General features: G+C 51.1%; 1 protein-coding gene across 1 annotated transcript in view; it reads left to right on the top strand.

The window, feature by feature from the left end:
• LOC147093059 (uncharacterized) overlaps positions 1–14,927 on the top strand; it is a 106,599-nt gene that overhangs the window by 39,326 nt on the left and 52,346 nt on the right. Inside the window, exon 3 of the transcript XR_015074675.1 lies at positions 3,458–3,653. The gene's annotated coding sequence lies outside the window, so the exon portion shown is untranslated. The remainder of the gene's footprint in view (positions 1–3,457; positions 3,654–14,927) is intronic.

The raw sequence follows: 14,927 nt of genomic DNA, 5'->3' as shown, positions 1-14,927 counted from the left end.
TTGGAATCTGGAACTCACTGTCTGAAAGGGTGGTGGAGGCAGAAACCCTCACAACATTCAAGGAGCATTTGGACGAGCACTTGAAATGCCAGAGCATACAAGGCTACGGAGCAAACGCTGGAAAATGGGATTAGGTTAGACAGGGCTTGATGGCCGGCACGGATGCGATGGGCCGAAGGGCCTCTTTCCGTGCTGTATAACTCTATGACTCTATGACTACAGTTCATTCTATGACACCCACAAGTCGTGTACTCAAACGGATCAAGCTTGGGGTTTGATGTGGTAGAAGGCGAACGAGATGAGAATAGAAATAATCTCGAGTAAGAAAAGGCCCAAAAATTAAACAGTCTGGAACAGAACATCAATTCGTCTTCTCTTATCATGGAGAAATCAAATATTTGACACACTGTGTGTTTGAAACAAAGCTTATTTATTCACTGAAATAACAACAGAAAATGCTGGAAATACTCAGCAGGCCAGGCAGGATCCGTGGCGAGAGAAACAGAGTTAACGTTTCAGGTCTGGGACCCTTCATCAGAACTGGAAAAAGCTGGAGATGTAACAGATATTACTAAGGTAAGAGGCAGGAAGGTTATCCTGGGTGGATCTGAAACACGAAGAGTGGAAGTTCAGTTGAAATCCACGGGGAATAAGTTGGAACCGGAGACAGGTGCTGAGGAAAGAGATGTGGCTGTGAAACCGAGTCTTGGAAAATGTTGCAAATGGGAATGGCAAAATCATACAGCATGAAAAATGGGAGTAAGGGTTAAAGTCTGAAATTGTTGAACTCAATGCTGAGTCCAGAAGGCTGTAACGTGCCTAATCGAAAGATGAGGTGCTGTTCCTCAAGCTTTATTTATTCACTATTTAAACAGAATATTAATCTCCAGCGCAGATACAGGAGTTATTAAGATCAGCAGAAACAAACCATGACTACTAGAATGAACATGGTTCAGTCCTCAATCTGATCACAGTAAATCATGTTCCATTCACTAATCTGGTCTTTTACCCAGCATTCCCCGCGGTGGACCACGTGCCGCACCCAGACTACAAGAGCCCAGCGCGCAGGCGCGGGAGGGGCCGGTATATTGAGCATGCGCAGTGCGTTACTGGAGATTGAGAGGGGCTGAAGCCGGGAGGGCGATGGTGCAGCGGGTAAGAATCGCGACGGAGGGAGTAATGGACCGGTAGGTGGGTGGGGAGGCTTCATAAACAACTCGTGCAGGAGGCAAGCCCCCAATAATAAGCTGAAGATTCCGTGTTTGCAGTTGTGGGGATTTCTTCCCCTTACAGGCCCAGGTTAACGGCAGCCATCTTTGTAAAGGAGGACGGAAAGCTTCAGTGCGACGTCAACCCATGCCTGAGACAAAGAGCCATCTTTGTAAAGGAGGGCGGAAAGTTTCAGTGTGACGTCACCCTGTGCCTGAGATAGAGCCTTGTGTCCAATGCGGGGAATAAAGGCCCACAGCCTCCCCGGGCAACGGGCCCTGAACAAGGGACTGGAGAAACTCGCCGCCCTGCGGATCAGACAATCAGCTGGCACTAGTCCCGCCACTCGGGCTCCCCGATTGGTTGGAGGCCCTGCCGCCGGCTTGCTCCTCCAGCCCCGCCCACTGGGTGCCGATAGTCCCGCCCCTCGGGCTCCCCGATTGGTTGGAGGACCCGCCGCCGGCTCGCTCCTCCAGCCCCGCCCACTGCGTGCCGCAGGCCCCGCCACTCGGGCTCCCCGATTGGTTGGAGGACCCGCCGCCCGCTCGCTCCTCCAGCCCCGCCCACTGGGTGCCGCTAGTCCCGCCACTCGGGCTCCCCGATTGGTTGGAGGACACGCCGCCGGCTCGCTCCTCCAGCCCCGCCCTGCTCGCTCCCTATTGGTCGGAAGCTCCCGTCAATCAGGCCGCGGGCCCGGGTGACGTGTCCCCGAGGAGATCACGTGACCGTCCAACTGCTGCCGCTCGGTCCGGGTCCTCGCGAACTCTGAGGTTTTTCTATTTCTCTCTTTATTCTCTCCCGATCCACCCCGCGCGATTCTCCACCCAATCGGAGCGGAGAAAACTCACTTCGCGTCACCGATCGCGACTCTGGAACCAACACCAAGGCCTTTCCCCGGAATGGCCCCGCGCCGACTCTGTCCGACAGGATCCGAGTGCGCAGGTGCAGCTCCGAGTGGGGGAGGGGGTTGGTGTCCCCTGGGCATGCGCGGTTGTTGCCCTTGGTGACCGGGAGGGGTTGCTGTGCCGGACTCGGCCCAAAACGCCGCTCCCTGTGCGCATGCGCGGACGCTCGGCTGTCAATCAACCAACCGCCAGAAGAGGTCGCTGGTGAGACCAGTGAAGAAAGAAAGACTTGGACTTCTATAGCGCCTTTCACCACCACCGGACGTCCCAAAGTACTTTACAGCCAATGAAGTACTTTTGCAGTGTAGTCACTGTTGTAATGTAGGAAATGCGGCAGTCAATTAGCGCACAGCAAGCTCCCACAAACAGCACTGTGATAATGACCAGATAATCTATCATTTTTTATGTTGATTGAGGGATAAACATTGGCTCGGACACTGGGGATAATTCCCCTGCTCTTTCCCACATTACAACAGTGACTACTTCATTGTAGTACTTCATTGGCTGTAAAGCACTTTAGGATATCTGGTGGCACTATATCAATGCAAGTCTTTCTTTCCTGAAATACTGCCATGGGATCTTTTACATCCACCTGAGAGAGCAAACAGGGCCTCAATTTAACATCTCATCCAAAAGACAGCACCTCCGACAGTGCCGCATTCCCTCAGCACTGCACTGGAGTGTCAGCCTGGATTTTTGTGCTCAAGTCTCTGGAGTGGGACTTTGAACCCACAACTTTCTGACTCAGAGGCGAGAGTGCTGCCCACTGAGCCACTGGCTGACACTAAAGAGCAAGCAGTTCTGATGAATGGTCATCGACCTGAAACGTTAACTCTGTTTCTCTCTTCACAGATGCTGCCTGACCTGCTGAGTATTTCCAGCATTTTCTGTTTTCATTAAAGAAACGAGGGAGTGATTGCTGACAGGAAGAATGTTGGGTTGTCCTGCGCATGCACACCTCCCTGGCGGCTGAGGCGAAACACCGACTCGCCACCACCTGAGCCGCTCACGCGTACCAGATGTTGCGGCTCCGCATGCACGCCCGATGTTCCAACCGCGGGGTTTTGTGTGCTGAGCATGCGTGTTGTGGACCGATCGGGACGGGCGATTGTAGAGCAGGAGGGAGAGCGCGGGGCCATGAGCACATGCGCGGGACTCAGTCAACAGAGCACTTTCTGCAGAGCCGGGGCCTTGTGGGTATTACAGCCGCCATTACTGCTGATCCTTTCAACCAACTTGTGCAGCAGCTGGGGCCTGAAAATCGGCTTCACTGCCCCTAGGTTCGGAAAGGGGAAAATTAAACAACAGTTTGCCTCTGATCCTTTTCTGATCTCAATTTACAGGGTTATAGAAGTGGAGCAGTCACAGGCCGGAAGCTCAGACCAAACATCACGTCAAGATCTGACAGAGTCGCTGGATTCATCAGGACCTGAATATCATCGGCCTTTGCACATGGAAGGAGAGAGCAGGGATCGCAACGCAGACAAACCGCACACGTGTTCAGTGTGTGGACGCGGATTCAGCCGATCGCCTGACCTGGTGAGACACGTGCACCGTCACACCAGGGAGAAACCGGGTAAAGGTGGGGACGGCGGGAAGGGCTTCAGTTCCCCGTCTGCATTGGAAGTTCAATGGCGCAGTCACACCAGGGACAGTCTGTTCACCTGCTCCGTGTGTGGAAAGGGATTTGTTTGTTCATCCCACCTGCAAACACACCAGCGAGTTCACACTGAGGAGAGACCATTTCAATGTTCTGACTGTGGGAAGAGCTTTAAAAGCCCCAAGGAACTAAAGCTACACCAACTTGTCCACACTGATGAGAGACCATTTCAATGTTCTGACTGTGGGAAGAGCTTTAAAAGCGCTCGGTATCTGAAGGGACACCAGGGAGTTCACACTGATGAGAGACCATTTCAATGTTTTGACTGTGGGAAGAGCTTTAAAAGCCCCAAGGTACTAAAGCTACACCAACTTGTCCATACTGATGAGAGACCATTTCAATGTTCTGACTGTGGGAAGAGCTTTAAAAGCCCCGTGGAACTAAAGCAACACCAACTTGTCCACACTGATGAGAGACTATTTCAATGTTCTGACTGTGGGAAGAGCTTTAAAAGCCCCGGGGAACTAAAGCTACACCAACTTGTCCACACTGATGAGAGACCATTTCAATGTTCTGACTGTGGGAAGAGCTTTAAAAGCGCTCGGTATCTGAAGGGACACCAGGGAGTTCACACTGATGGGAGACCATTTCAGTGTCCTAACTGTGGGAAGAGCTTTAAAGGCCCCAGGGAACTAAAGCGACACCAACTTATTCACACTGATGAGAGACCCTTTAAATGTTCTGACTGTGGGAAGAGCTTTAAAAGCCCCCAGGAGCTGAAGGGACACTGGCTGCTACACACTGGGGAGATGCCGTTCACCTGCTCCGTGTGTGGGATGGGATTCACTGATTCATCCCACCTGCTGGTACATCAGCGAGTTCACACTGACGAGAGACCCTTTAAATGTTCTGACTGTGGGATGAGCTATAAAAGCTCCGGGGGTTTGAAGAGACACCAACACCTACACACTGGGGAGAGGCCATTCACCTGCTCCGCGTGTGGGAAGGGATTCATTCAATCATTCCACCTGATGGTACATCAGCGAGTTCACACTGGGGAGAGACCGTTCACCTGCTCCGTGTGTGGGAAGGGATTCACTCAGTCATCCAGCCTGCTGGAACACGAGCGAGTTCACACTGACGAGAGGCCCTTTAAATGTTCTGACTGTGGGATGAGCTTTAAAAGCTCTGGGAAGCTGAAGGGACACCAGCGTGTTCACACTGGGGAGAGACTCTTTCAATGTTCTGAGTGTGGGAAGAGTTTTAAAAGCTCCGAGGAGCTCAAGAAACACCAACACCTACACACTGGGGAGAGGCCGTTTACCTGCTCCATGTGTGGGAAGGGATTCACTCAGTCAACCACCCTGCTGGTACATCAGCGAGTTCACGCCGGGGAGAGACCATTCACCTGCTCTGTGTGTGGGAAGGGATTCACTCAGTCATCCAACCTGCTGACACATCAGCGAGTTCACACTAACGAGAGACCCTTTAAATGTTCTGAGTGTGGGAAGAGCTTTAAAAGCTCCGGGGTGTTGAAGAGACACCAGCGACTTCACACTGATCATAGAATCTAACAGCACAGAAGGAGGTGATTCGGCCCATTGTGTCTTTGAAAGAGCTGTCCAATTTAGTCCCACACCCCAGCTTTATCCCCAGAACTCTGCAAACTAGTCCTCTTCAAGGACTCGTCCAATTACTGTTTGAAAGTTCCTGTGGAACCTGATTCCAGCATCCTTTCAGATGGTGCGTTCCCGATCTTAACAACCCTCTGTATGAAAACAATTCTCCTCATTTCCCCTCTAGTTCTTTTAGCAACTATTTTAAATCTGTGACCTTTGGTTACCGACCCACTTGCCAAAGTGAACAGTTTCTCCCTACTTGCTCGATCAAATCCCCTCATCATTTTGAACATCTCTATTAGGTCTCCTCTTAACCTTCTCTGCTCTAAGGGGAACAATCCCAGCTTCTCCAATCTCTCCACATAACTGAAGTCCCTCATCCCTGGTACCATCCTGGTCAACCTCCTCTGCACCCTCTCCAAGGCCTTGACATCCTTCCTAAAGTGTGGTGCCCAGAACTGTACACAAGACTCCAGCTGAGGCCAAAAGCCTGCAGCTGTACAAAACCCTGGTTAGACCACACCTGGAGCACTGTGAGCAGTTCTGGGCACCGCACCTTAGGAAGGATATATTGGCCTTGGAGGGAGTGCAGCGTAGGTTTACCAGAATGATACCTGGACTTCAAGGGTTAAGTTACGAGGAGGGATTACACAAATTAGGGTTGTATTCCCTGGAATTTAGAAAGTTAAGGGGTGATCTGATCGAAGTTTTCAGGCTATTAAGGGGAACAGATAGGGTAGATAGAGAGAAACTATTTCCGCTGGTTGGGGATTCTAGGACTGGGGGCAGAGTCTAAAAATTAGAGCCAGACCTTTCAGGAGTGAAATTAGGAAACACTTCTACACACAAAGGGTGGTAGAAGTTTGGAACTCTCTTCCACAAACAGCAATTGATGCTCGGTCAATTGGTAATTTTCAATCTGAGATTGATAGGTTTTTGTTAACCGAAGGTATTAAGGGATATGGGCCAAAGGCGGGTGTATGGAGTTAGGTCACAGATCAGCCATGATCTCATTGAATGGCGGAACAGGCTCGAGGGGCTGAATGGCCTCCTCCTGTCCTATGTTCCTAACTAGTGATTTGTAAAGGTTCAGTGTAACTTCCTTGTTTTTGTATTCAATGGCCCTATTGACAAAGCCAAGTATCCCATACGCTTTCTGAACCACCTCACCAACTTGCCGTGGCACTTTCAAAGACTTGTGAATATGGACCCCCAGGTCCCTCTGCTCTTGCACCCCCTCAAAATAGTCCCATTTAGATTATACGGCCTCTCCCTGTTGTTTCACCCAAAGTGCATCACTTCACACTTATCCTCATTTAATTTCATCTGCCTTGTGTCTGCTCATTTCACAGTCTGTCTCTGTCCTTCTGAAGTCTGCTACTACTACACTCACAAAACTTGGCAACATAGTAAATAGTATCATCCGTAAACTTTGAAATTGTTCACCTATACCCAAGTCCAGGTCATTTATATATAACAAGAAAAGCAATGGTCCTAATCCCGACCCCTGGGGGAGCCCACTGCATACTTCCCTCCAGTCAGAAAAACATCCCTCAGCACTGCTCACTGCCTCCTCTCCCTCAGCCAATTATATACCCAACTTACCATCAGCCCTTTAATTCCCTCTGCTTCTATTTTCAGAGTAAGTCTCTTCTGTGGTATTTTATCAAATGCCTTTTGAAAGTCCATATATACAACATCTGCTGCACTACCTTCATCAACCCTCTGTTACTTCATCAGAGAACTCAATCAGGTTAATCAGACACGCTGTACCTTTAACAAATCCATCCTGGCTGCCCCTTATTAATCCACGCTTCTCCAAGTGAGAATTAATTTTGTCCTTGACAATGGTCTCTAGTCGTTCACCCACCACTGTAGGGGTCGCAAAATCCCCTCAGCCCCCGAAGATGGGGAAATATTAATCCACATCGTGGACGAAGACTTGTGTGATTTAAATTGTCTCTGGGTTGGACAATGTTTCAAAACATACCCAGAACCGCAAAAGGCTGCGTTAAAAAGCTCGTAAGCTAGGCAGCACTTGGACACTGGAATCAAAGAACTTTGTGAAAATCGCACACTTTAAGATTGTACATTTTATTAAAAGATGTACTCTTGAGTTTTGGACTGTTTAAATTGCCCAGGGCATAAAAATGGCTGAACAGACCTCATGGAAACAGAATTTTAAAAGGCAGCAGAAAAGGACAGACAGGCTGTTAGCATATGAAAAGCTCAGCGCTGCCCTGTAGTAAGTTTGAATGGAGACCGAGCTGTCAGTCATCCTGTGGTATTGGGTAGGTCCGGTAACCTACAAACTGCTTGTTTACACTGGGGAGTAGCCCGTTTGAATCAGCCAATCATCGGACAGCAAGCACAATTGGTTGTTTACACACATCCATTCACTGAAATTGACTACTACGTGATGTCTCCATGTATGAATGGAGGAAGTTAAAAGCCCTTCTCTTGTGTATTCGGACTTTTCGGCGCGAAATTGCGCACGGACCTTTTCGGCGCGAAAACAGCAGGGACTCTCAGGGTATAAAGATTAAGCCCAGGAAGTCCTCTGCCCCCTTTTTTGTCTCTTACTCTTTGGACTGCAGGTGAGCAAGGATTTGACCCACTAGCAAGACAATCTAGTGAGAAGTAAAGGTGTGGTAATTTAAGGGAAATGTTGCTAAGATTGTACGGTTAACATTGTAGCCATTTATCCCTCGTTTTTGCCATCTGCCTTCCCCTGTTAAGCAATTTTACCGTGATTACTTTGATGGTGTGGTGTAGTTTCTTTAGTTTTAATAAAATTTGACTTTCTTGCATCCAGACCATTTGTCCGTTTTTAATATATCATTAATTATAAGTTCCTCGAGTCAGAACTGGAGGGGGGGGGTTTAGCGATTCAAAACCGCTGATTGGAATTGGTCACAGTGCAGTGGCAAAGGCTGCCTGACCAGGTAAATTACCGTAAACCAGGTAAAGGATGCTCAGCTACACCACTGACATTAGACTGATTGGCCTGTAGTTACCAGGTTTATCCCTCTTCCCTTTTTTTAAACAGGGTGTAACATTTGCAATCCTCCAGTCTTCTGGCACCACTCCCATATATCTGAGGGAGATTGAAAGATTGTGGTCGGAGCTTCTGCTATCTCCACCCTAGCTTCCCTCTGCAATCTAGGATGCATCCACCTGGACTGGGTGACTTGTTAAGTTTGAGTGATGACAACCTATTTAGCACCTCCTTTCTATCTATTTTTTCCCATTTCTCTACTCCCCCATCCTCTACTGCGACATTAACTTCATCCTCTTCTTTTGTGAAGACAGATGCTAAGTACTCATTCAGTACCTCAGCCACGCCCTCTGCCTCCGTATGATGAGCTCCTATTTGGTCCCTAATCAGCCCCACCATTCCTTTAACTATCCTTTTACTTTTCATATGTTTATAAAAGATTTTTGGGTTCCCTTTTACATTACCCACTAATCTTTTCTTGTATTCTCTCCCTTGTGTCAGCTGGGGCTCAGTGGGCAGCACACTTGCTCTCTGAGTCAGAAGGTTGTGGGTTCTAGTCCCACTCCAGGGACTTGAGCACATAAAGCGAGGCTGACACTCCAGTGCAGTGCTGAGGGAGTGCTGCACTGTTTCTGATGAGACTTTCAACTGAGGCCCCGTCTGCTCTCTCAGGTGGATGTAAAGGATCCCATGGCACTCTTTTGAAGAAGAGTAGGGGAGTTATCCCCGGTGTCCTGGCCAATATTTATCCCTAAACCAACATAACAAAAACAGATTACCTGGTTATTATCACAATGCTGTTTGTGGGAGCTTGCTGAGCACAAATTGGCTGCCGTGTTTCCCACATTACAACAATGACTCCACTTCAAAAGTACTTCATTGGCTGTAAAGAGCTTTGAGATGTCCGGTGGCCGTGAAAGGCGCTATATAAATGCAAGTCTTTCTTTCATATATCCTTTTTCAATTTCCCCCCACTCTCTGTATTCTCCTGGTTTTTGACTGCATTCTGTACCTGACATTTGTCGTAAACCTTTTTCTGTTTTATTCTAACGTCTACATCCTTTGTCATCCAGGGAGCTTGAGCTTTGGTCGCCCCATCTTTCCTCCTTATGGGAATATGCTTGGTTTGTACCTGGTGTCAAATTTTGTTTTATAACGCTCCCGTGAAGCACGTTGGGACATTTTACTACATTAAATACGTTCTATAAATACAAATTGTTGTAATTGTCTGAAATTAACAAATTCCACAGAGGAAAAATAACAGTATTTTTACTCCCAAATATTAAATATTTTGTTCCACAAGATTTATCTGCTTTTATTGATTAATTTAAAAAGTCTCTATTAAAACCTGAGCCAGTGTGTTGTGAGACAAAGAGCCTTGTGTCCAATGCGGGGAATAAAGGGCCACAGCCTCCTCTGGCCCCGGACCCTGAACAAGGGACTGGAGAAACTCGTTGCCCTGCGGATCAGACAATCAGCCGGCGCTAGTCCTGCCCCTCGGGCTCCCGGATTGGTTGGAGGACCCGCCGCCGCCTCGCTCCTCCAGCCCCACCCCGCTCGCTCCCTATTGGTCGGAAGCTCCCGTCAATCACCCGGGCACTGTGAGCTGAGCATGCGCGGACCTTGGCAGCTGCCGCTGACACATCAGGTGAGAGAGCTGAGGGAGCGGGTTAATGAACCCCAGGGGAGGCTGTGAGATTCGCAGCAGCTCAGCTCTGGTCAGTGCTGTGTGAACGGGCTGCTCCACACCCCGACTGCTCACGGGGAATGCCAGTGCGGAGGGCCCAGTGCAGAAGGCCCAGGGTGGAAGGACCAGAGGAGAGTGTCCTAGGCGGGAGGCCCAGCACGGAGGACCCCAGGTGGGGGGCCCAGGGCGGAGGACCCCAGGCGGGGGGCCCAGCACGGAGGACCCCAGGCGGGGGGCCCAGGGCGGAGCGGCTGGTCGACAGAAGCGGAGTCGGGAGATGCTGTGGGTGAGCATGCTGCACGGTTTCTAAAGTTGAAGAACGGTCTCCGGCCCGAATGAGTTCCAGCGGCCCCACCTGTGCTTCGTCTGGTGGCAGCTGTGAGGCTTTGTTTCGGTGATGGGATCGGGTTTGTGCGCTGCCATTTTGGTGGAGGAAAGACAGACTGTTCCTATCTATAGTCTGGTGCTTGAACAGCCATAAGATGGGAAAAGAGAACGGGATACAAGTGAAAAAGGAAAATAAAAGACAAAACAAGGTATATCGGCAAGGAATAACCAATGTCTTGATGGCTGGGTCCTGTGAGTGATAACAGCAAGAAGAAGGAAATTTGAGTACTCGTTTTCCTCTTTTACGGGATTTGAGAAAGTGGTCGGCTTCTTTTCTGTGGAAAGGTTGGAGACTGTGGATAAGGATTATGACATTATATGGTTGGATAACATCAAGTGACGAGGAGGAGTTATTAGAGTGCCAATAGGACTGGCGTTGAACTGGTATTACTTGTTTTTTGAAGAAGTTTTGGGTTCTGGTTAAAAGTAGTTTACTTGAAGTCTTAAGTGATTTTTTGATATGGTTGTAGGACTTTGTATATTGTGGTGTTATTTAGTGTTAAAGCCTTCCTTAATCGAATGAACGAACGCTCTAGTGAACGCACGCATGCGGATACAAATATATGCACGCATGCACGCATACACAATGGAACTTACGTTCGACCGAATAAAGGGCCCTCGCTCCCCAGGATGAAGGCCCGCTTGGTGAGCATGAAGCCTGCCGGACGGATGAACGAACGCACGCATGCACGCAGATAGAAATGGCAGACATGTACACAGTCATGCACAATGGAACTTACACTTGAGCGAACGAATGGAGGAATGAATGATTGAACGATGCCAGTTGGACTGGTGTGTACGGATTCTTGGTTTATTAAATAGTTGCAGTTTGTACTGTAAATATTGATTTACCTGTAAAATGTATTGTTGTATTTATATTGTTGACCATAATTGGTCAATGAATGTAATGGATTTACTATGTAACTGATGAGTTGTATAAGTACTGTTGTACTTGAATGTTAAAATTTAAAAAGGACAACAGGTTATACCAAGCAAAAATGACGAGTTACTAGATTGCCAGTAGGACTGGTATGTATTGTTTTTTACTATGGGTACCTGTATTGTTGACATTGTTTTTGTCTAGAAAAATTTATTATTGTATTTGTACTGTTAATCTTAAAGCTGTTTTTTTTTAAGGCTTAGCCTTATTGTGGTTAATGAATGTAATGGATTTATCATGTAATTGATGAGTTGTAACAAGTACTACCAGATTTAAATAAAAGAGAAAAAATGAACCCCAGGATCCCTGATAGCCAGCCAGGAATCTTGTGCTCAATGGAGAGAGAGACAAAGAGAGGCAAAGAGAGAGAGAAAGGGGGGTGGGAAGGAGGGAGGCCGCAGGGGCTCGGCCTCCACTGAAGATGGTGGGTGGGTGCTCGCAGGGGTGCAATCTCCAAAAAATAAGTCTCTATTGATGGTCTTCTTGTGGGGGGAGAAGATGTCTTCACCTGGGAAAATAAAGCTGGAGATGCCCAGGCTCAGTCCACCACCAGGTCTTAATGATGTGATAATTAAATGATGACTTCACCTGGGCAGCTCCAGCTGTCCCAGGTCAAGCAATAGGGAGGGGTGTTTGCTAGTGGTGTGTGTGCCCTAATTTTTACAAGAGCCACACACACTCACACACACACCTGGATGTTTTCTTCTCCTTCTTCTTTCCTCCCCCCCACTTAAATACAAAGTCTTTATGAGAGTGCACCCTGAAACACCCACCTGTAGAAGTTTTCCAACAGTTCTCCCTCCTTCTGAACAGATGTAGGATGTTTGTTTTTCTCACCTCTCTCCCTCTCCTGTAATGGAGACCAGTTGGGGAAACAGTGATGGAATGGCTTCCCTTTGTTGGTAGCTCTGGTCTGGTCTCCTGGTCTCTCCTCTCCTCTCCTCTGGCACCCCAATAGTAGCTGCAGCAGCAACAGATGTGGTCTCTCCTCCTGGATACAGAGAGAGAGACCTCACCTGTCCTCTCCTCTCCTCTCCTCTCTTCTGGCACAGCAGCAGCACAAGATCCTGGCTGGCTATCAGGGATCCCGGGGTTCATTTTTTCTCTTTTATTTAAATCTGGTAGTACTTGTTACAACTGATCAATTACATGATAAATCCATTACATTCATTGACCACAATAAGGCTAAGCCTTAAAAAACAGCTTTATGATTAACAGTACATGCATATATTTGTATCCGCATGCGTGTGTTCACTAGAACGTTCGTTCGTTCGATTAAGGAAGGATTTAACACTAAATAACACCACAATATACAAAGTCCTACAACCATATCAAAAAATCACTTAAGACTTCAAGTAAACTACTTTTAACCAGAACCTGAAACTTCTTCAAAAAACAAGTAATACCAGTTCAACGCCAGTCCTATTGGCACTCTAATAACTCCTGGTCTTCACTTGATGTTATCCAACCATATAATGTCATAATCCTTATCCACAGTCTTCAACAATTCCACAGAAAAGAAGCCGACCACTTTCTCAAATCCCGTAAAAGAGGAAAACGAGTACTCAAATTTCCTTCTTCTTGCTGTAATCACTCACAGGACCCAGCCATCAAGACATTGGTTATTCCTTGCCGATATACCTTGTTTTGTCTTTTATTTTCCTTTTTCACTTTTATCCCGTTCTCTTTTCCCATCTTATGGCTGTTCAATCACCAGACTATAGATAGGAACAGTCTGTCTTTCCTCCACCAAAATGGCAGCGCACAAACCCGATCCCATCACCGAAACAAAGCCTCACAGCTGCCACCAGACGAAGCACAGGCGGGGCCGCTGGAACTCATTCGGGCCGGAGACCGTTCTTCAACTTTAGAAACCGTGCAGCACGCTCACCCACAGCATCTCCCGACTCTGCTTCTGTCGACCAGCCGCTCCGCCCTGGGCCCCCCGCCTGGGGTCCTCCGCCCTGGGCCCCCCGCCTGTGGTCCTCCACCCTGGGCCCCCCACCTGGGGTCCTCCGTGCTGGGCCTCCCGCCTAGGACACTCTCCTCTGGGTCCTCCGTGCTTGGCCCCCCGCCTGGGGTCCTCAATGCTGGGCCCCCCGCCTGGGGTCCTCAATGCTGGGCCCCCCGCCTGGGGTCCTCAATGCTGGGCCCCCCGCCTGGGGTCCTCAATGCTGGGCCTCCCGCCTGGGGTCCTCCATGCTGGGCCTCCCGCCTGGGGTCCTCCATGCTGGGCCTCCCGCCTGGGGTCCTCCATGCTGGGCCACCCGCCTGGGGTCCTCCATGCTGGGCCACCCGCCTGCGGTCCAACGTGCTGGGCCTCCCGCTTGGGGTCTCCGTGCTGGGCCACGCGCCTGGGGTCCTCCGTGCTGGGCCTCCCGCCTGGGGTCCTCCGTGCTGGACCTCCCGCCTAGGACACTCTCTTCTGGGTCCTCCGTGCTGGGCCACCCGCCTGGGATCCTCCGTGCTGGGCCTCCCGCCTGGGGTCCTCCGTGCTGGGCCTCCCGCCTGGGGTCCTCCGTGCTGGGCCTCCCGCCTGGGGTCCTCCGTGCTGGGCCTCCCGCCTGGGGTCCTCCGTGCTGGGCCTCCCGCCTGGGGTCCTCCGTGCTGGGCCTCCCGCCTGGGGTCCTCCGTGCTGGGCCTCCCGCCTGGGGTCCTCCGTGCTGGGCCTCCCGCCTGGGGTCCTCCGTGCTGGGCCTCCCGCCTGGGGTCCTCCGTGCTGGGCCTCCCGCCTGGGGTCCTCCGTGCTGGGCCTCCCGCCTGGGGTCCTCCGTGCTGGGCCTCCCGCCTGGGGTCCTCCGTGCTGGGCCTCCCGCCTGGGGTCCTCCGTGCTGGGCCTCCCGCCTGGGGTCCTCCGTGCTGGGCCTCCCGCCTGGGGTCCTCCGTGCTGGGCCTCCCGCCTGGGGTCCTCCGTGCTGGGCCTCCCGCCTGGGGTCCTCCGTGCTGGGCCTCCCGCCTGGGGTCCTCCGTGCTGGGCCTCCCGCCTGGGGTCCTCCGTGCTGGGCCTCCCGCCTGGGGTCCTCCGTGCTGGGCCTCCCGCCTGGGGTCCTCCGTGCTGGGCCTCCCGCCTGGGGCCCTCCGTGCTGGGCCTCCCGCCTGGGGTCCTCCGTGCTGGGCCTCCCGCCTGGGGTCCTCCGTGCTGGGCCTCCCGCCTGGGGTCCTCCGTGCTGGGCCTCCCGCCTGGGGCCCTCCGTGCTGGGCCTCCCGCCTGGGGTCCTCCGTGCTGGGCCTCCCGCCTGGGGTCCTCCGTGCTGGGCCTCCCGCCTAGGACACTCTCCTCTGGGTCTTCCACCCTGGGCCTTCTGCACTGGGCCCTCCGCACTGGCATTCCCCGTGAGCAGCCGGGGTGTGGAGCAGCCCGCTCACACAGCACCGAGCAGAGCTCAGCTGCTGAGAATCTCACAGCCTCCCCTGGGGTTCATTAACCCGCTCCCTGAGCTCTCTCACCTGATGTGTCAGCGGCCAAGGTCTGCGCATGCTCAGCTCACACTGCCCGGGTGATTGACGGGAGCTTCCGACCAATAGGGAGCCGGCGGCAGGTCAACCAGCCAATTGGGGAACCCGAGGGGCGGGACTAGCGGC

This window comes from Somniosus microcephalus, unplaced genomic scaffold, assembly GCF_052327205.1.
Source record: "Somniosus microcephalus isolate GS21.2 unplaced genomic scaffold, FLI_Smic_1.0 unresolved_chr1, whole genome shotgun sequence".
Classification (NCBI taxonomy): domain Eukaryota; kingdom Metazoa; phylum Chordata; class Chondrichthyes; order Squaliformes; family Somniosidae; genus Somniosus; species Somniosus microcephalus.
Note: the sequence above shows the minus strand (reverse complement) of the source record. Positions and strands in the feature narration are given on the sequence as shown.